The sequence below is a fragment of the Somniosus microcephalus genome, chromosome 16, assembly GCF_052327205.1.
Source record: "Somniosus microcephalus isolate GS21.2 chromosome 16, FLI_Smic_1.0, whole genome shotgun sequence".
Lineage (NCBI taxonomy): Eukaryota > Metazoa > Chordata > Chondrichthyes > Squaliformes > Somniosidae > Somniosus > Somniosus microcephalus.
The window spans coordinates 6,707,959-6,730,565 of NC_141002.1; the positions used below are offsets into that span (position 1 = coordinate 6,707,959).

Sequence of the window (22,607 nt, forward strand, 5' to 3'; positions counted from 1 at the left end):
GGGGGAAAGTAGTCAGTGAGGAGGACGTAAAAAACCTTCAAGGGGACATAGACAGGCTAAGTAAGTGGGCAGAGATTTGGCAGATGGAATACAATACTGGAAAGTGTGAGGTTATGCACTTTGGCAGGAAAAATCGTAGAGCAAGTTATTATCTTAATGGCAAGAAACTGGAAAGTACTGAAGTACAATGGGATCTGGGGGTCCTGGTGCACGAAACTCAAAAGGTTAGTATGCAGGTGCAGCAAGTGATTAAGAAGGCCAATGGAATGTTGGCTTTCATTGCTAGGGGGATAGAATATAAAAATAGGGAGGTATTGCTTCAGTTGTACAAGGTATTGGTGAGACCGCACCTGGAATACTGCGTACAGTTTTGGTGTCCATACTTAAGAAAGGACATACTTGCTCTCGAGTCAGTACAAAGAAGGTTCACTCGGTTAATCCCGGGGATGAGGGGATGGACATATGAGGAGAGGTTGAGTAGATTGGGACTCTACTCATTGGAGTTCAGAAGAACGAAAGGCGATCTTATTGAAACATATAAGATTGTGAAGGGGTTGGATCGGGTGGATGCAGGGAAGATGTTCCCGATGATGGGTGAAACTAGAACTAGGGGGCATAGTCTTAGAATAAGTGGCTGCTCTTTCAAAACTGAGATGGGGAGGAACTACTTCACTCAGAGGGTGGTAGGTCCCTGGAACATGCTGCCCCAAAAAGCTGTAGAAGCTACATCATTACATAAATTTAAAACAGAAATAGACAGTTTCCTAGAAGTAAAGGGAATTAAGGGTTACGGGGAGCGGGCAGGAATTTGGACATGAGTCTAGGTTTGGATCAGTCATGGCCCTGTGGGTAGCGGAGCGGGCCCAAGGGCCGTGTAGCCTGATCCTGCTCCTATTTCATGTGTCTAATTCTGTTAGATGCAGGAGATGGTTCTGTGATCGTGGATTGGCAGTTAGGATCAGATCAGCCATGATCTTATTGAATGGCAGAGCAGGCTTGAGGGGCCGATTGGCCTACTCCTGCTCCTATTTCTTATGTTCTTATGTTTTCTGTTTGTTTTTTTTCAATAAACTGCATCTTTTTACTTTTACACGGTTTAGATGCAAATTTATTTTCACCACAACAAGTTGGCGCTGCGAGCAGGGTACTTCAGAACTGGAAGACCACCTGCACCAGTGAACGGGGCGAGTAGTCAAATCTTGACCGTCCAGAAATTGGATCACTCAGAAGGGCGGTGTGACAGCGACGCAGTACCAAAAGAATCTGGTATCCGTGACGGGTGAGAGATGCAGTTTAAATAGTGGATAAGTTTGAATAGTGGTTAAGTTGATTGACATCTGATGTGTTATTTCGGAATGTAAATGTCTCGAGGACCCATACTGAGCCGGAATTAAGAGGGCAATTGGGCCCCACATGAAGGCCAGAGTTAGTTGGGAATCCGAGACAGACTAAAAGTCTCTCTGTTGTATTGCAGGACGCGACGTATGGTATTAATGTATTAACGGCTACAAGTGAAATAATCACCTCTGACAGCGAGATAGTTACAAGTCAGGACCGCCATCACTAGTGGTGGATGATAGGTAGACCTCTGAGAACGAGTTACTAGGGAGGACCGGAACGCGGTAGTCTAGTATCAAAAATAATACATTATGACAGAAGGCGGAGGCCCAGATTGGGGACCGCCGGGCTCATTGAGTTGGCTGTATGCTGACGATCAGAAAGGTTTGATAGATAAGATGAAAAAGGATGGATGGGATCCGTCTAAGGTACCAGTGTACCAATGAGAATGGTGGGAGACACAAAAGGGAAGTAAGACAAAGAAAGCGGGAGTTTTATTGGTACACCAATTAGTAATGGTCATTCAAAAGACCGAGGAAATTAAAACGAAAATCTACAGGAGCAGGTGACAAAATTAGGGGGAAGAAAATTGGCAAAACTAAAGGATAAACAAAGAGAAAGAAGATGGGGACACCGATGAAAAAAGAGAAACTTAAAGTTTTACTGACATGGAAGTTATTAACATTTGTGCTGAGACAAATAAAACACATGGGCCCAGAAATTCAGTTGCGTTCGCCAGCCGTTAGCGCCATAAGAGGGGTAGATTTCGAGCGCTAGGCACTTAGCGCCCTGGCGCAGGCCGATCTGCACCTACGCCCAACTTCAGTTGACATTTAGCGCCGGCGCAAAGTGTTTGCGCCCGCTCAGCTGCGCGCGCAGCTTATGACGTCATTTCGTCGTGCAACGCTGTTTGTGCGCCCCAAACCGGAACTTCAGTGGCGCCCGCCCAATGTGGGCGTGGCGCTGTTAAGAACTGTGAAGTCGAACGCAGCAGAGGCCCTGCGGGCCTCGGGGAGCGCTAATTAAAGGGCACTCAGACTGGACTATAAAGGCCAGCCATTTTGCTGCAATGACTTTAGTGCTTTGGATTTCTGGACAGAGACCAAGGAACAGACCTTACTGATTTGGGACAACGTAGGAGAGGTATTTTTGGCTTCTGGCCAGAGCTTGGAAATTTGACTCATTGTGATTTCACTGTTTGCAAGTATATTATGGGGGCTGCATGGGGTTCCAACCCTCAGTTTCAGCATTATGTGCGAAAGGCTCGCAGACGCTGTGTGAGAGGGGCAGCCATGCCTAGACGCAGAGGGGCCATCAGGCGTCGGCAACGTAGGCCTTACCCACTCAGGGAATACCGCCAGCAGGTGTCCTATCTCACCATGACTGCCGCGCATTGTGTTAAGAGGCTGCGCTTCAGAAGGGAGGTGATTGCAGAGATCTGCCAGCTGCTTCACAGAGATCTGCGTCCACAGCTGATGTGCAGGACGTCTCTGTCGGTGGAAGTGAAGGTCACGGTGGCTCTGAACTTTTATGCAAGCGGCTCCTTCCAAGCCGCTGCTGGGGACATAGCGAACATCTCCCAGTTCGCCGTGCATCGCTGCATCCGGCAGGTCACCGATGACCTTTTCGCAAGGAGACACCAATTCATCTCCTTCCCCATGACCCTAGAGAGGCAGGAGCAGCGTGCAGTCGGATTTGCCAGGATCGCCGACTTCCCCATGGTGCAGGGCGCCATTGACTGCACGCATGTGGCTATGCGGGCACCTATCGACAATGCCGAGGATTACCGCAACCGGAAGGGCTACCATTCCCTCAATGTACAGCTGGTGTGTGACCACAGGCAGCGCATCCTATCTGTCAATGCCCGCTTTCCAGGAAGCAGCCACGATGCATTTATCCTGCGCCAGACTACTGTGGCTGACATGTTCCAGGCACAGCCTCCCCCAAGGGGATGGCTTATCGGGGACAAGGGCTACCCTTTGTGTACATGGCTCATGACCCCGCTCCGCGCACCCAGGACCCCTGCTGAGGAGGCATACAACGAAAGCCATCAAGCCACAAGGAACATCATAGAGCAAACGATTGGCGTCCTCAAGCAACGGTTCCGCTGCCTGGATCGTTCCGGCGGATCTCTACAGTATTCGCCGGATAGAGTCTCCCAGTTCGTCGTCGTTTGCTGCATGCTGCACAGCCTGGCTATTCGCAGGACTCAGGCACTGCCACCTCACGTTGGACCACCACCTCAGGAGGACGAGCAGGAGGACCATGAGGAGGAGGAGGAGGAGGAGGAGGAGTACCAGCCCAGGAGGGAGCCACAAGGTCCAAGGGCCGTCCGCCGGCGGCTTATTGAACGACACTTCTAGGCCCCCTCTCAGGGAATGGCTTGTGGCAATGAACGCACTTGAATGCAGCCGCTCCGCAAGCCCTCAGCCGGTTAACGCAACAACCACTTGAAACATGACACATGGACAAGCTGAATAAATAAAAAGCTTTATTTAACAAACTCAGGGCCCTTCCCACATGAAACACAAAAACAGACAAGACCCCCAAAAAACAGTCAAAAACATATCTCACTCCCACAACCTGCGGAGGAATAACAAAACTTGTCCATCCAATTGGCCTTCATCCTCGGCCTTACCAAGACAAACCCCCCCATACAGAACACAAACACCCCCATCTAAAAAAACATTTGCCTTCATCTTCGGCCTTACCAAAATAAGCCCCCCCCATACAGAACACAAACACCCCCATATAAAAAAACATCTGGCAACACACTCTACTTGGTGTGCCAAGAGGGCGAGTCCTTGTGCAGGCTTCTCCAGCCCCTGCCCGACCTGCTGCTCCGCCTCAACCTGGGCCCTGTGTGTGTTGCAAGGCTGGGTGAAGGCTCCTGAGGGGCACAATGCGTGACGGAAGATGCCCTTGGGGGTCGGCCTAGACGAGGTCCGGCCCTGGAGGGGCCGGCTGCTGACTGCTGCAGCTGTGGCTGGCCAGCATCAGTCTCTCCAGCAGCTCGTCGCAGCTTTGCTGGGGGAGTGGCAGTGGCGGCTGCAGCAATGGGGGCAAGCTGGCTGATGCCAGGCGCTCGCTGGTCGCCAGAGACACTGGCACTCGGCCGGGCTGGCACTGCAGCAAGCGCAGCAATCTGGTGAAGGCCAGACCGCTGTGCTGCAGCAGCGCGGCGGGTGCCCTGGCGATGCGTCCGTGACACAGCGAGTGTGGCAGAAGTGAGTGCCCGTACTGCCCTGGTCTGTGCCCGCATCAGACCAGCCAGTGTCTGCACGGCACCACTCATGAACTCTCGACTCGCGTCCTGTGCTGCCGCGAGTTGTTCGACACCCCTGGCCTGTGAGTCCCCGAAATCGGCCACACTATGAGCCAGGGACTCAATGGCCTGAGGCAACTGTCCCACAACCCCCATGAACTCGGTGTGGCGCCGCTCCGAGTCCACGGACATTTGATCAAGGAGGCGCACCTCCTGGGCGAGGACCATCTCCGGACTGGAGGCCGGACTCTCCCTCTGGGGAGAAGGCCGCCGAGCTGGCCGACCCTTCCCGCGTGGCTGGACGCCACTGGGCCCAGGAGCTACACCCCCCTGCAACACTTGCCCCCTCTGGGGAGAAGGCAGCTGTGCTGCCCGACCCTTCCCACGTGGCTGGACGCCACTGGGCCCAGGAGCTACACCCCCCTGCAACACTTGCCGCCTCTGGGGAGAAGGCAGCTGTGCTGCCCGACCCTTCCCGTGTGGCTGGAAGCCACTGGGCACAGGAGCTACACCCCCCTGCAACACTTCCCCCTGGCTCTCTTCCAGGCAAGACGTGTCCCCTCCATTGCCATCCCCTGGCGCGGATGAGGGTTCCCCCGATGTGCCGCCTTCCTCTTGGTCCTCGTCGTCCTCCTCTTCCGAGGGACTGACACTCGCAGCTTCAGGGACCTCCTCCTCACCAGCTGAAAGCAGGAAGGCACAAGAGTAGCTTTAGAGTGAGGACAGGGCATCAGCGAGGGAGGCATGAGTGGTGGCACTATGCGCATTGGTGGGACAGTGGCAAAGGATGTAGATCTGAAGCGCAAGGGGAACGAGAGAAGTCCAAACGGTCATGTCCTTACCATTGGGGCCCAGCACAGGGTCGGCATCTCCAATAGCAATGGGGCCAATCACCCGGGCACGCATGAGTCGAGCCACGTGCTCCTCCAGCTCACTGAGCTCCTGGAACTGGACACGGCCTCCCCCGGTGACAGTCCGGCTCTTCAGATTCTGCGCCAGCTTGGCCTGCAAGAGAAAGGACGGCCTCTAAGTACAGTGTGGTGCCCTGTTGTTGTGTGCACTGCCTCCCATGGTGGAATAGCTTGGCCAGTGTGGTGCCCTGTTGTTGTGTGCACTGCCTCCCATGGTCTAATAGCTTGGCCAGTGTGGTGCCCTGTTGTTGTGTGCACTGCCTCCCATGGTCGAATAGCTTGGCCAGTGTGTCAAGTGCAGAAAGTGCTATTGATGATCATGCCAGTGCCATAGCTGCTGGAGGAGGGCTGGCCATTAGGCCTTTGAGGTCCCTTTGCCCATAATGTGAGGTGCACATGCAAGGATGAGGAGGACACTGGAAAGGGTACTCACCCTGACCATCCGAGTGGGGTCGTTAAACTTCTTGCGGCATTGGTCACCAGTCCTGGGGACATCGCTGTTGGCTGTGACCCTCTGGGCGATTTCCCTCCAGGCTCTCCTGTACAGCCTCTTGGGAGCCTTCTTGCCACTGTCCGGGCACAAGATATCTCTGTTCTTCTCCAAACCCCTAAGCAGCACCCTCAAAGCATGGGCAGAGAAGCGCTGCGCTCGCTCACGGGCCCTCTGCATCGTTGCTGGTGCTATTTCTCTCCAGCAGCAGTGTTTAGGCCTAGCTGGAGGGCTGCAGTATCCAGGGCGTGGCAGCAGACCAACTCGACCCTTCCCCCTTTAAGAGCTGGCCGGCATCAGGGTGTCTGCTGTCAATCAAAACATGACCGCACCTGCGCTGCGCCCGGCCTCGGCGGTATGAGTCTGCACCGCCGGCTTAGCGCCTAAAGATAGGGGTGCAACGCCAATTTTAGCGCTCGCCCAAACTCCTTGACCAAAGCTACTGAATATCGGCGAAGTGGCCTCCACTTTCCGGCGGGCACAAACTTTAGCGCCCGCCCGACTTTACCGCCCTAAACGTGGCTATACTGAATTTCTAGGCCATGATTTGCTGAGTGAAAGGAACCTTAAAAAAATGCTGGAATTTCAGTTTGTGTGAAAGTTTTCCTGACTATGAATGTTTAAGAAGTTACAATATTTCTTTTGTCTGATTAGATGTTCTTTAAAAGAAAGATTCTGTTATGTGTGGTTTAGCTCCACCCACTTCTCTGTGTTAAAAGCATTAAAAAACTTTTGCCTTGTCTTGGATTTTGGAAGCATGTGTGAATAAGATTGTGCCCCAAGAATTGAAAAAAACCTTTGAACTAATTTAAGTTTAGCTGGTGTGTAAAAACTGAGAAGAGCAACAAAAAGTTTGTTTCGTAAAAGATTAGGTTTCAGTCTAAGATTTAACCTTGGAGTCACGATTGCTATGTGTAATGATCAGTAACCTGTCATTCTGGAATGGTACACTAGGTGGTGATGTATGTATATGATAGTGGGCTACCCACGATGCACTAGGCTACCCACAAGGCAGCAGTCAAGATGGATGCCTCTACAGATGCTGTACCTAATCCACATGTGCTCAATAAAGTGTCTAGCAAAAGCTAGCTGTTCTTAATAAAAACGACTAGTTATTAATGAACATAACATGGTACCAGGATTGGTATGATCTGCTGAATATTGTGCAACATGACATGGAGAATTTGAAGGCACCAGAGCGTTTGAAACTCACAGGAAATATCGACTACTATTGGCAGACTTTTAAACAACAATTCGAACTCTGCATTGCTGCCATCGGGTACGGTATGAAGCCAGACGCAAGGAAAATAGCGTTGCTGCTCATGGTTGCAGGCCGACAGGCGATAGAGGTATTTAATACATTTGTATTTAATCCAGAGGAGAACAGAGAAAAATTAGACGATGTGCTAAAGAAGTTTGATACACATTGTTCTCCCAAAAAGAATGAAACCTATGAGAGGTACATCTTCTGTTCTCGGACACAGCAGCAAAATGAGACTTTTGATAGCTTTATGACTGATCTGAAACTGAAAGCACAGACATGTAATTTCTCTGAGCTGAAAGCATCCATGATTCGTGACCAGATTGTGTTTGGTATTCATGATAAAAAAAGTCAGGGAACGTCTGTTGAGAGAAACCGAACTAACATTGCAAATTGCTGTGAAAATATGCCAAGCCAGTGAGCTAGCTCGAAAGCACGCGAAGACTTTCAATGAAATCAATAATGATGCGATTGTAATGAGTGATAATGCTGCTGTCGGTGCTGTGTCCTACAAGGGGAAGAAACATGGGCAGAACAGAAATGAAAAGCAATCGGAGGATGAAATGTTTAATTGTAAATGCTGTGATTACAAACACCAGTTAAGACAATGCCCAGCATTTGGAAAAATGTGCACAAAGTGTAATGGAAAGAATCACTTTGCTAAACAATGCTTTTCAAAAGTAAAAACAAAGAAAGGGCACCGAGTTAATGTGATTGAGGACACTGATTTAAGTGAGACATGTTTTGTAGGAATGGTGTCATGTGACAATATCAAAAAGGATACAGAAAATGTGCAGCCCTCAGGAATTAACAATGCTGAACATAAAGTTAATGCAGTAACAGAGGACAAATGGATGATCCCACTGCAGGTAAATGGAGCATTAGTTACATTGAAACTAGACACTGGGGCAAAAGCAAACTTAATCAGTATGAGTGACATTAACAATATGAAAGAAAAGCCCAAAATACAGAAAAAGTCAGTACTACTGAAGGACTATAATGGACAGAAAATAGATAGCTTAGGTGTATGCAGACTTAAAGTGACAGTCAAAGACAAAGTGCATCATCTCATGTTTTCTGTTGTGTCTGAAGGACTTGATTCACTACTGGGTGACAAAGCTTGTGAGGACTTAGAACTGGTCAAGAGAGTCTACCGTATAAACTGTGCCATAAGCAGACCAGATGACTCGGTGGATTCTGTAGTGAATAATTTCCAGGATGTGTTCAAAGGATTTGGAGTTCTACCATTCACTTACAAGATCCAACTAAAGGAGGATGCTCAGCCAGTGGTACATGCTCCACGAAGAGTTCCAGCACCCCGCGTGACCGGCTCAAGAATGAACTGGACAGAATGACCACACTAGGAGTCATCAGGAAAGTCGAAGAGCCAACAGACTGGGTTAACTCCATGGTATGTGTAAAGAAAAAGAACAATGATCTAAGAATATGCATGGATCCAAAGGACTTAAATGCAAACATAAAACGTGAACACTACCAGATTCCCAAGCGAGAAGAAATCACCAGTGAAATGTCAGGTGCCAGATACTTTACAAAGCTCGATGCCTCACAAGGATTTTGGCAACTAAAACTGGATGAAGAGAGCACCAAATACTGTACCTTCAACACACCATTTGGCAGGTATTGTTTCCTCAGAATGCCTTTCGGGATAATATCTGCATCTGAAATCTTTCATAGAGCGATGGAACACATAATTGAAGGTCTGGAAGGAGTTCGGGTCTATGTTGATGACATCATCATCTGGGGCTCCACACTGAAAGAACACAATGAGAGACTGACTAAAGTGCTACAGAGCATACGCCGGAATGGACTGAAGCTCAACAAAGCCAAGTGTCAGTTTGGCGTCCAGAAAGTCACTTTCTTAGGAGATAATCTATCTGGTAAAGGAATAGAGCCAGATATGGAAAAAGTAAACGCCATACTCAAAATGCCCCGACCCACTGACAAAAAAGGAGTGCTACGCATCATGGGGATGATAAACTTCATTGGAAAGTTCATTCCTAACTTGTCAGCCAAGACAGCCTGTCTGCGAGATCTGCTACGTAAAACAAATGAGTTTGCATGGACAGAAATACATGAACAAGAGTGGATAAAGCTCAAAACAGTGCTGACAACCACATCTGTACTCATCTTCTTTGACCCAACAAAAAGAATCAAAGTGTCAATGGATGCATCAAAAGATGGCCTAGGTGTGGTCTTGCTACAAGCAGAGGGTGAAGATTGGAAGCCTGTTGCCTATGCCTCCAGGTCTATGACTGATACTGAGTGTCAATACGCCCAGATTGAAAAGGAATGTCTAGGCTTGGTAGTTGGACTAGAAAAGTTTCATGGCTACATATATGGACTTCCCACCTTCACAGTTGAGACAGACCACAGCTCATTGGTTGCCATCAAAAAAAAAAATCTGAATGAGATGTCTCCAAGGATTCAACGACTCATGATGAAGCTGCAAAGATATGACTTTGAACTGATCTACACACCAGGCAAATGCATAGTGTTAGCAGATGCACTATCCCGAGCACCCACAATGAGTCATGTGAGCTCTACTGAAGAAGACGTGGATGTTCATGTGAGTATGGTCACTGCTGCGCTGCCCATGTCAGACACAAAATCAAAGCAAATAGCAGAAGAAACAGTAAAAGATACAGTATTACAAACAGTAATAGAGAACATTCATCATGGTTGGCCAAAAGGTTCCTGTCCAAAATATTTTCACATAAGGTCAGAATTGAGTGTCGCAAGTGGACTACTACTAAAACAGAACAGAATAGTCATTCCACAGGCTCTACATCAAGACATGCTCAAAAGGATTCATGAGGGACACCTCGGAATTGAAAAATGCAAAAGGAGAGCAAGAGACACTGTTTATTGGCCTGGCATAAATAAGGACATTGAGAACATGATAGGCAAATGTGAGACATGTCAGAAACACCAAAACAAACAAGCAAAGGAACCAATGATAGTAGCTGACATACCAACAGCACCATGGCAAAAGGTTGGTATGGACCTTTTTCATTTAAATGGTAAAGACTATCTAATAGTGATTGACTACTATTCTAACTATCCTGAGATGGTGCTGCTCTCAAGCACCACAGCAAGCAGTTTCATAATGCATGTGAAATCCATCTTCACCAGACATGGAATTCCCAGGATTGCCATTAGGAACAATGGTCCGTGCTTCAACTGTAAAGAGTGGCAACAGTTTGCAGCACATTATGACTTTCAACACATCACATCCAGTCCTTTGTATGCTCAGTCGAATGGTAAGGCAGAGAAAGGTGTTCAAGTTCTCAAGCAGCTACTGAAGAAAGTGACAGAAAGCAAGTCTGATCCGTATCTCACCCTGCTGACCTACCGAGCCTCACCTTTAGACTCTGGTTCTTCACCTGCTGAACTCCTAATGGGTTGCAAGTTGCGTACCACGCTACCCTGCTGTGCAAAAGAAAAGCAGTGTAAGGAACTGAGACAGAGACTTCAACTGTTAAAGCTGAAACAGAAATCATACTGTGGCACGGTGGCATAGTGGTTAGCACTGTTGCCTCACAGCGCCAGAGACCCGGGTTCGAATCTGGCCTCGGGTGACTGTCTGTGTGGAGTTTGCACATTCTCCCCGTGTTTGCGTGGGTTTCCACCGGGCACTCCGGTTTCCTCCCACAGTCCAAAGATGTGCGGGTTAGGTTGATTGGCTATGATAAATTGACCCTTAGTGTTAGGGGGATTAAATACGTGGGGTTACGGGGATAGAGTGGGATATGTGTTGGTGTATGGGTTACGGGGATCGGGTGGGATATGTGTCGGCTCGATGGGCCGAAATGGCCTCTATCTGCACTGTGGGGTTTCTGTGATTCTGTGATACTATGACAAGTCATCCAAAACTCTGAAACCATTGACAAGGGATGATGTTGTCAGGATTGAGGATCCGGTGCATGGAACAGGAAAGCTACAGTTCTTGAGGAAGTAGGACCAAGGTCATACACTGTTAGAACTGAGGAAGGACAGATTCTCAGGAGGAACCGCCATTCCCTCCTAAAAACACAAGAGACTATCGAAGAGCAAATCGATGACAATCACAGAATCACAGAAACCCCACAGTGCAGATAGAGGCCATTTCGGCCCATCGAGCCTGCACCGACACATATCCCACCCGATCCCCGTAACCCCTACATCAACACATATCCCACCCTATCCCCGTAACCCCACGTACTTAATCCCCCTAACACTAAGGGTCAATTTATCATAGCCAATCAACCTAACCCGCACATCTTTGGCCGCAACTGAATCTTGTCACTCACCACCAGAACAATCTAACACAAATACACATACAGGCTCTCATGAAAACACATCAGACTTACCTGTGCTGAGAAGATCCACACGTGAAGTAAAAAAGCCTGATAGACTTAATCTTTGAGTACAAAGAAAACTACATTGAAAATGTATTGACTGTTGAAGATGTTTATGTTGTTATTGATTGATATTGATTGATACTGATTTTGTTTAACCTCAACGAAAGGGGGATGTAATGATCAGTAACCTGTCATTCTGGAATGGTACACTAGGTGGTGCTGTATGTATATAAGAGTGGGCTACCCACAATGCACTAGGCTACCCACAAGGCAGCAGTCAAGATGGATGCCTCTACAGATACTGTACCTAGTCCACATGTGCTCAATAAAGTGTCTCGCAAAAGCTAGCTGTTCTTAATAAAAACGACTAATTATTAATGAACATAACACGTTTAAAAACGTTTGTTTTGTCTTGGATTTTGGAAGCATGTGCGAATAAGATTGTGCTCCAAGAATTGAAAAAAACTTTGAACTAATTTAAGTTTAGCTGGTGTGTAAAAACTGAGAAGAGCAACAAAAAGTTTGTTTAATAAAAGATTAAGTTTCAGTCTAAGATTTAACCTTGGAGTCACGGTTGCTGTGGTGAAATCTTCTAAAGCAGTTTGATTTGATAAGAAAATATGATGTAATTTACTGTTTTCTGCAAGAATGTGCTATTTTGTTTTGTTTCTCTGTCCATAGTTTTACAAAAGATAAGCTTCTGCCTTAAGTTACAGTTGCCAATGTGCTTGGAAGAAAATTAATTTGAATGTTTACAAGATCTGGATTAAATTGGAGTTATGAGATTAATTAACCTATTAAAACCAGACTTTCATTGTGGCCACAGTGAAATTTTGGTTGGTGTAAATTTGTGTAGACCGCATTGAATAAGATAACTCCGCTCCGCAAGAACATCCGATAGTTACAGAGTTCCTTACAAAGACTTACTTAGCTTGTGAACTTTGCTCAATCCCGTCCTTCTTCACTGTCCATATTACCTCCGTGTTCGTGTTTAGTTAAAGTGTGAAAACACAACTGTCTTTCGATCAGGAAAGTTCTTTTTTTTGATTTACGTGAATTGACGCAGTTGCGTGCATTTGATAATGTTTTGCTCCACCTTCTTAAAAATCCTGCAAAGGAGTTAACCCTTTCCACTGACAGCTGTTTAAGTTCACCAAGCAACAACTTTAGTATGAAATCTAAAGATATTGGACATTATTAAATTTACGTTTCTTAATTTTAAGTTATTATTTCACCACAGTGACAGAGGGAAAATTAAGATTTGATAAATTAACCCCTTGGGCTCTAAGCAGAGTCACAATGGATTCCCTTCTTTCTTTTGTTATATGGAAGTTACCTTGTAAACTAATTGCAGCACTTCTGTCTCTAATGTTAAAAACACTGTTTAAGCTATCTAGCCTAAGAATCACTTGTTTCTGAAATTGGAAATGGAAGATAAATTGATAGAGATGAAATTGAATATTGACAAAACCTGTCAGTTCAACTGTACTGCTATTTGGATTTTGGGATAATTTTGAAATGACAAAATGGACTCAGGCACTATATATTTGGTTACTTTTGGGAAAATAAAAGATCCTCTAAAAATAATGATAATAAAATGTGTTAATAACTTGGATCAAGTGAGAATGTTTGATCTATGTTTTCTATCTTAAATATTGTACTGGACAGTAAAGTTTTTCCAGGACTCATGAATAAGATATGAATGGTAATTAAAGGAAAGTGATTGAGATTGTAAAATTAAAACAGGAGAATTACACTACTGAATGAGAACTTGCAAAATGCTCTCAGGCAGTTTAAAAGAGCAGAAACAAAACTGAAAATAAAATCAGTCTGAACTCGATGACCTGAAACAAGAAGAAAATAATTTGAACGACTGCTTACTAAATCTCCAGGTAGATTGCCAGACCAAGGAAGAACTGGTTTCAGACTTGGAGAATAAATTAATGAAGTCAAAGCAGAATGAAAATTCTCTTGCCTCCCTTCTAGCTGAAAAGGAAGATGCTTTACTTGAAAAAGTTGACAGGTTAAAGCAGTTTTCGGAAAACATTGAGAAAAGTCAGGCAACAATAGAGACCGTGGAAAAAGAAAAGTTGAATCTTGAGAATAACTTTAAGCAACAGATTATGCTTTTGGAGAGCCTAATAGCTGAGAAAACTGCATTAGTGAAAGCACAACTACAGGAAAGAGCACTTCAGGAGAAAGAAATGGAAGAGATTAATGTAGGGCTAGTTACTGCTAAAAATCAGCTTGAAATCAAGCAGGCTGAAGTGGCCAGGTTACAGGCAGAGGGCCAAGAGCTCAGCTCAAAGCTTAAATAGCAGCAAGTAAGACCTTGAAAAAGTATTCAGCCATTAGACGACTACAATCTTTTGATAAGATACCTGAAAGTCCGAGAAAGGCTTGTATCGAATGGCATGTGTGGCATGATATTGAGATACCGGCATGAGTGTGCAAATGTGATTTGTTACATATGAGGTAATTGCCATCCAGGAATGTATGGTGAATCTGCACTGAAGAACAGGTCTCAGACATGCTCAGTTACTTGACAACAGCAAGACATGAAAGGGGTAATGTGGCTCAGGAGAGCGAGACAACTTTTAAAGCATACTCCATTGAGAAACTATCTAATTAATGAAACAATCAGAATAGAGTTAAACACATGGGTACCTGTTAGAGGGATTAAAGTTGAAGTGGAGAGTTGCATGGGATCTGGATTGGTACAATCGAGGGCTAAGGAGAAATCATGATTAGTAAGAATTATCCACAAGATGGATACGAGCAAAAGAGAGATCTGGAGAATCTTTTAAATCCATGATTTGTTGATTAGATGTTGAACTGTAATGTATTTGATATGATTGTAAGACTGAATTTAACTGTGACTGTAATAATTGTGTTTTGTAGGTAACAGAGCGTGGGGAAAAACCAGTATGAATCCAGTATGAGGTGATTTTAGTGGTGCCTCCTGTGTCACTACTACTGCAATTACCATGCTTTACGGGTCTAACAGGACCTGTCTCATCAACCAACACGTTTTTAAGTATGAGCTACACAATTATGTGGCACAATTCAGATACTCGGATATGACATTCCCCTGTTGTTTGTGGGTTTCAGTGAGCTCATGATGCGACTGAACTCCTCCTTAAAGCATTTTTATGTTTTGGAGCAAGACAACTCGAGAATAGATATTGAAATTGACAGCATAGGGGACAACTCACATTGATTGGGTATTGGGCTTAATACATCAGCACACCCTTAGGTTTGTATTATTTCACATGCTGTGGTAGTTATCCAACTTGTAATGCTAGTGTATTTGATATATGTAACGTGTGTAGTAAGACTTTGATACATAAGCCAATTGGGTACTCATGCCCATGACTGACAAGCACTAACATATTAATTGAGCACACCGAAAGAGAAGATCCGAAGCAATGTAGAGGAGACCCCAGGCGGGGTAACATCAGGAAAGATAGAAGAAACAGAGGGGTCCCAGGTGGGGCAGAATTGGAACACCGGAACAGTGAATTGAATTTGAGTAAGGGGTCAGAGGTTGCTCCTTCTCCTCAAAGGAATGGACTGTAAGGAAGGGAGAAATCTTCAAGACTCCCTACTAACTAACGCCCAAGTTGAGAGAGCAATAAGAGCTGGCTAGATTAGTCAACAGCCGATTGTGAGAAGTCAATAAAGAAATAACTATTAGATTCAAAGATGGGTTTTAATTCTTAGACCAGGGACTGACAACAGGCAAGCGGAAAAAGATAGCACAAATGCCAGCAAGGTCGAATATCAAGCATCAAAAGACAAATAGAAATGGTAAGGACTTACAATTGTCACTATAGTTGCAGTATTATTTTGTGTTATAATGACGGTTCTGAAAGCATGCTGTAGGGCAGCTGTGTCCCGAATAGTGCCGGTTGCTACAGTTGATATAATCAATATTAAGCCAGAAACCGAACAGTTAATGCGGGATAATGAACTGATAGCGATAGTAACATACATGTAAAGTTCTTTAGTCATTTGCACAGACTACCACGCCTAGCACAACAAGATAGACAGAGGGGAAAGACGAACTTAGGTACTAAGTTTAAGCCATCAGTTAGGAGTAATCCTGGGGATGGTAAAAGTAGAAGAGAAGTTGGTATCCCTAGCCAAAATCTAAATTTGGTGCAGGACCAACAGGAGGGACTGAAGGGGTTAAAATGAACCCTCTCAGAATAACAACTTTCTTTTATGAAAAAGACTTTCTCATGTGAAAAAGACTTTTGTGCTACTTTCGCTAGTTTTGCAAAAGGACAGTGTGTTGAGAAACTTTGCAAAACAGAGATAAGATGCAGCTGTGGGACAAGACAGAATGTGTGTTAAGCGATAAGAAATGTGCTGCTTTAGCTAAAATTTGTAGACACAGCAGAATATAGGGGTCATGGGAATTTGACCTGTAACCAAAGGCATAGTAAGATGTAACTAACCTTTATTAATACTGAAAAGAATCCATGTGATCAGGTGATTATTGTAATACAATGTGATCAGGTGATTATTGCAATACAATGTGATTGGATGAAAATAGAATAAAAAGCTGTACCAACCAAGAGAGAACGAGAAGGTGCTCGCACAGACCGCGGGGTCTGAGACACTTCTCCCAGAGGATAGATAGAGTTCTCTGCAGCCGAGAGCGAGAGTCCCGAAGGCTGTGTTGCCTGCCCAGTGCCAGGGTTAAGGACATCTCCTCTGGACTGGAGAGAAACTTGGAGTGGGAGGGAGAGGATCCAGTTGTTGTGGTCCATGTTGGTACCAACGACATAGATAGGACAAGGAAGGAGGTTCTGCTGAGGGAGTTTGAGCAGCTAGGGGTCAAATTAAAAAGCAGAACCACAAGGGTAATAATCTCTGGATTATTACCTGAGCCACGAGCGAATTTGGCTAGGACAAATAAAATTAGAGAGTTAAATGCGTGGCTCAAAGACTGGTGTGGGAGAAATGGGTTTTGCTTCCTGGGACACTGGCACCAGTACTGGGGCAGGAGGGAGCTGTTCAGTTGGGACGGGCTTCACTTGGCCAGTGCTGGGACTAGAGTCCTGGCGGATCATATAACTAGGGCTGTAGAGAGGGCTTTAAACTAACTAGTGGGGGGGAGGTTCCTAGAGAGCAAATAATACAAATGACAACAGAGAAGGTCATCGACTTAGGTCGCAGTGGGGAAATTAAAAACCAGAGCATGTCAGGAAGGGGCAGAAGGTATGGAGTAAAAGGTAAAGTAATACAAAGGGCAAAAGCAGGAACTAAGTGTCACAAAACATCTTTGAAAGTTCTCTATCTGAATGCACGTAGCATTCGTAACAAAATAGATGAGTTAATGGCACAAATAACTACATATGGGTATGATCTTGTGGCCATTACAGAGACATGGCTGCAGGGTGACAATGCCTGGGAATTAAACATACCAGGTTATTTAACGATCAGGAAGGACAGGCAGGAAGGAAGGGGAGGTGGGGTGGCTATGTTTATAAAGGAAGGAATCACTGTAATACAGTGAAAGGATATTGGGTCAAAAGATCAGGACAATGAAACAGTTTGGGTGGAGGTAAGGAATAATAAGGGGAAAAAAACACTAGTGGGCGTAGTCCATAGGCCTCTGAACTGTGGCAACTCTGTTGGATGGAGTATCAATCAGGAAATAGTTGAGGCTTGTAATAAGGGAACATCTGTAATTATGGGGGATTTTAACTACCATATTGGACAAATCAAATTGGGCAGGGCTGCCTTGAGAACGAGTTCATTGAGTGTATTAGGGATGGGTTTCTTGAGCAGTATGTAACTGAACCGACCAGGGGGCAAGCAACCTTAGATTTGGTCCTGTGTAACGAGACAGGATTAATTAAAAATGTCCTAGTAAAGGATCCCCTTGGAATGAGTGACCATAACATGGTTGAATTCCATATTCAATTAGAGGGTGAGAAGGTTGGATCTCAAACAAGCGTGCTAAGCTTGAATAAAGGAGACTATGAAGGTATGAGAACGGAATTGAGTAGAGTGGATTGGGAAAATAGATTAAAGGGTAAGACGATACATGATCAGTGGTGTACATTTAAGGAGTTATTTTACAACTTCCAAAAAATATATATTCCACTGAGAAGAAAAGGGTGTAAAAGAAAAGACAGCCATCCGTGGCTAAGTAAAGAAATTAAGGATAGTATTTGACTAAAAACAAGGGCATATAAGGTAGCCAAATCTAGTGGGAGGATAGAGGTTTGGGAAAACTTTAAAAGACAGCAAAAAATAACAAAAAGATTGATTAAGAAAGGGAAGATAGATTATGAAAGTAAATTAGCAAAAAATATAAAAACAGATAGTAAGAGTTTTTATAGTTATATAAAAAGAAAAAGGGTGGCTAAAGTAAATGTTGGTCCCTTAGAGGATGGGACCGGGAAATTAATGGTGGGAAATATGGAGATGGCAAAAACACTGAATGAATATTTTATATCAGTCTTTACAGTAGAAGACACTAAGAATATCCCAACATTGGACAAACAGGGGGCTAAAGGGGGGGAGGAGCTAAACACGATCAAAATCACTAAGGAAGTGGTACTCGGTAAAATAATGGGACTCAAGGCGAATAAATCACCTGGACCTGATGGCTTACATCCTAGGGTCTTGAGGGAAGTGGCGGCAGGGATTGTGGATGCATTGGTAATAATTTTCCAAAACTCCCTGGACTCGGCAATGGTCCCGGCAGACTGGAAAACTGCTAATGTAACACCCTTATTTAAAAAGGGCAGTAGACAGAAGGCTGGAAACTATAGACCGGTTAGCCTAACATCTGTGGTAGGTAAAATTTTGGAGTCCATTATTAAGGAGACAGTAACAGGGCATTTGGATAATCATCATTTAATAGGACAAAGTCAGCATGGTTTTATGAAGGGAAAGTCATGTTTGACAAATTTGCTGGAGTTCTTTGAGGAAGTAACATATAGGGTGGATAAAGGGGAACCAGTGGACGTAGTGTATTTAGACTTCCAAAAGGCATTTGACAAGGTGCCACACAAAGATTATTGCTTAAGATAAAAAATCACGGGATTGGGGGTAATATTCTGGCATGGATAGAGGATTGGCTATCTAACAGAAGGCAGAGAGTTGGGATAAATGGTTCATTCTCAGACTGGCAATCAGTAACTAGTGGTGTTCCGCAGGGGTCAGTGCTGGGTCCCCAACTCTTTACAATCTATATTAATGATTTGGAGGAGGGGACCGAGTGTAACATATCAAAGTTTGCAGATGATACTAAGATGGGGGGGAAAGTAGTCAGTGAGGAGGACGTAAAAAACCTTCAAGGGGACATAGACAGGCTAAGTAAGTGGGCAGAGATTTGGCAGATGGAATACAATACTGGAAAGTGTGAGGTTATGCACTTTGGCAGGAAAAATCGTAGAGCAAGTTATTATCTTAATGGCAAGAAACTGGAAAGTACTGAAGTACAATGGGATCTGGGGGTCCTGGTGCACGAAACTCAAAAGGTTAGTATGCAGGTGCAGCAAGTGATTAAGAAGGCCAATGGAATGTTGGCTTTCATTGCTAGGGGGATAGAATATAAAAATAGGGAGGTATTGCTTCAGTTGTACAAGGTATTGGTGAGACCGCACCTGGAATACTGCGTACAGTTTTGGTGTCCATACTTAAGAAAGGACATACTTGCTCTCGAGTCAGTACAAAGAAGGTTCACTCGGTTAATCCCGGGGATGAGGGGATGGACATATGAGGAGAGGTTGAGTAGATTGGGACTCTACTCATTGGAGTTCAGAAGAACGAAAGGCGATCTTATTGAAACATATAAGATTGTGAAGGGGTTGGATCGGGTGGATGCAGGGAAGATGTTCCCGATGATGGGTGAAACTAGAACTAGGGGGCATAGTCTTAGAATAAGTGGCTGCTCTTTCAAAACTGAGATGGGGAGGAACTACTTCACTCAGAGGGTGGTAGGTCCCTGGAACATGCTGCCCCAAAAAGCTGTAGAAGCTACATCATTACATAAATTTAAAACAGAAATAGACAGTTTCCTAGAAGTAAAGGGAATTAAGGGTTACGGGGAGCGGGCAGGAATTTGGACATGAGTCTAGGTTTGGATCAGTCATGGCCCTGTGGGTAGCGGAGCGGGCCCAAGGGCCGTGTAGCCTGATCCTGCTCCTATTTCATGTGTCTAATTCTGTTAGATGCAGGAGATGGTTCTGTGATCGTGGATTGGCAGTTAGGATCAGATCAGCCATGATCTTATTGAATGGCGGAGCAGGCTTGAGGGGCCGATTGGCCTACTCCTGCTCCTATTTCTTATGTTCTTATGTTTTCTGTTTGTTTTTTTTCAATAAACTGCATCTTTTTACTTTTACACGGTTTAGATGCAAATTTATTTTCACCACAACAAGTTGGCGCTGCGAGCAGGGTACTTCAGAACTGGAAGACCACCTGCACCAGTGAACGGGGCGAGTAGTCAAATCTTGACCGTCCAGAAATTGGATCACTCAGAAGGGCGGTGTGACAGCGACGCAGTACCAAAAGAATCTGGTATCCGTGACGGGTGAGAGATGCAGTTTAAATAGTGGATAAGTTTGAATAGTGGTTAAGTTGATTGACATCTGATGTGTTATTTCGGAATGTAAATGTCTCGAGGACCCATACTGAGCCGGAATTAAGAGGGCAATTGGGCCCCACATGAAGGCCAGAGTTAGTTGGGAATCCGAGACAGACTAAAAGTCTCTCTGTTGTATTGCAGGACGCGACGTATGGTATTAATGTATTAACGGCTACAAGTGAAATAATCACCTCTGACAGCGAGATAGTTACAAGTCAGGACCGCCATCACTAGTGGTGGATGATAGGTAGACCTCTGAGAACGAGTTACTAGGGAGGACCGGAACGCGGTAGTCTAGTATCAAAAATAATACATTATGACAGAAGGCGGAGGCCCAGATTGGGGACCGCCGGGCTCATTGAGTTGGCTGTATGCTGACGATCAGAAAGGTTTGATAGATAAGATGAAAAAGGATGGATGGGATCCGTCTAAGGTACCAGTGTACCAATGAGAATGGTGGGAGACACAAAAGGGAAGTAAGACAAAGAAAGCGGGAGTTTTATTGGTACACCAATTAGTAATGGTCATTCAAAAGACCGAGGAAATTAAAACGAAAATCTACAGGAGCAGGTGACAAAATTAGGGGGAAGAAAATTGGCAAAACTAAAGGATAAACAAAGAGAAAGAAGATGGGGACACCGATGAAAAAAGAGAAACTTAAAGTTTTACTGACATGGAAGTTATTAACATTTGTGCTGAGACAAATAAAACACATGGGCCCAGAAATTCAGTTGCGTTCGCCAGCCGTTAGCGCCATAAGAGGGGTAGATTTCGAGCGCTAGGCACTTAGCGCCCTGGCGCAGGCCGATCTGCACCTACGCCCAACTTCAGTTGACATTTAGCGCCGGCGCAAAGTGTTTGCGCCCGCTCAGCTGCGCGCGCAGCTTATGACGTCATTTCGTCGTGCAACGCTGTTTGTGCGCCCCAAACCGGAACTTCAGTGGCGCCCGCCCAATGTGGGCGTGGCGCTGTTAAGAACTGTGAAGTCGAACGCAGCAGAGGCCCTGCGGGCCTCGGGGAGCGCTAATTAAAGGGCACTCAGACTGGACTATAAAGGCCAGCCATTTTGCTGCAATGACTTTAGTGCTTTGGATTTCTGGACAGAGACCAAGGAACAGACCTTACTGATTTGGGACAACGTAGGAGAGGTATTTTTGGCTTCTGGCCAGAGCTTGGAAATTTGACTCATTGTGATTTCACTGTTTGCAAGTATATTATGGGGGCTGCATGGGGTTCCAACCCTCAGTTTCAGCATTATGTGCGAAAGGCTCGCAGACGCTGTGTGAGAGGGGCAGCCATGCCTAGATGCAGAGGGGCCATCAGGCGTCGGCAACGTAGGCCTTACCCACTCAGGGAATACCGCCAGCAGGTGTCCTATCTCACCATGACTGCCGCGCATTGTGTTAAGAGGCTGCGCTTCAGAAGGGAGGTGATTGCAGAGATCTGCCAGCTGCTTCACAGAGATCTGCGTCCACAGCTGATGTGCAGGACGTCTCTGTCGGTGGAAGTGAAGGTCACGGTGGCTCTGAACTTTTATGCAAGCGGCTCCTTCCAAGCCGCTGCTGGGGACATAGCGAACATCTCCCAGTTCGCCGTGCATCGCTGCATCCGGCAGGTCACCGATGACCTTTTCGCAAGGAGACACCAATTCATCTCCTTCCCCATGACCCTAGAGAGGCAGGAGCAGCGTGCAGTCGGATTTGCCAGGATCGCCGACTTCCCCATGGTGCAGGGCGCCATTGACTGCACGCATGTGGCTATGCGGGCACCTATCGACAATGCCGAGGATTACCGCAACCGGAAGGGCTACCATTCCCTCAATGTACAGCTGGTGTGTGACCACAGGCAGCGCATCCTATCTGTCAATGCCCGCTTTCCAGGAAGCAGCCACGATGCATTTATCCTGCGCCAGACTACTGTGGCTGACATGTTCCAGGCACAGCCTCCCCCAAGGGGATGGCTTATCGGGGACAAGGGCTACCCTTTGTGTACATGGCTCATGACCCCGCTCCGCGCACCCAGGACCCCTGCTGAGGAGGCATACAACGAAAGCCATCAAGCCACAAGGAACATCATAGAGCAAACGATTGGCGTCCTCAAGCAACGGTTCCGCTGCCTGGATCGTTCCGGCGGATCTCTACAGTATTCGCCGGATAGAGTCTCCCAGTTCGTCGTCGTTTGCTGCATGCTGCACAGCCTGGCTATTCGCAGGACTCAGGCACTGCCACCTCACGTTGGACCACCACCTCAGGAGGACGAGCAGGAGGACCATGAGGAGGAGGAGGAGGAGGAGGAGGAGTACCAGCCCAGGAGGGAGCCACAAGGTCCAAGGGCCGTCCGCCGGCGGCTTATTGAACGACACTTCTA

The 22,607-nt window shown here is 45.9% G+C and overlaps 1 long non-coding RNA gene across 1 annotated transcript in view; it reads left to right on the top strand.

Moving 5' to 3' along the window:
• The first annotated feature begins 1,016 nt into the window (after positions 1 to 1,016).
• The window catches only part of LOC147105959 (uncharacterized), a 34,973-nt gene continuing 13,382 nt past the window's right edge, over positions 1,017 to 22,607 (top strand). Inside the window, exons 1-3 of the long non-coding RNA XR_015081303.1 lie at positions 1,017 to 1,279; positions 14,528 to 15,436; positions 20,008 to 20,186. This is a non-coding gene — a long non-coding RNA (uncharacterized LOC147105959). The remainder of the gene's footprint in view (positions 1,280 to 14,527; positions 15,437 to 20,007; positions 20,187 to 22,607) is intronic.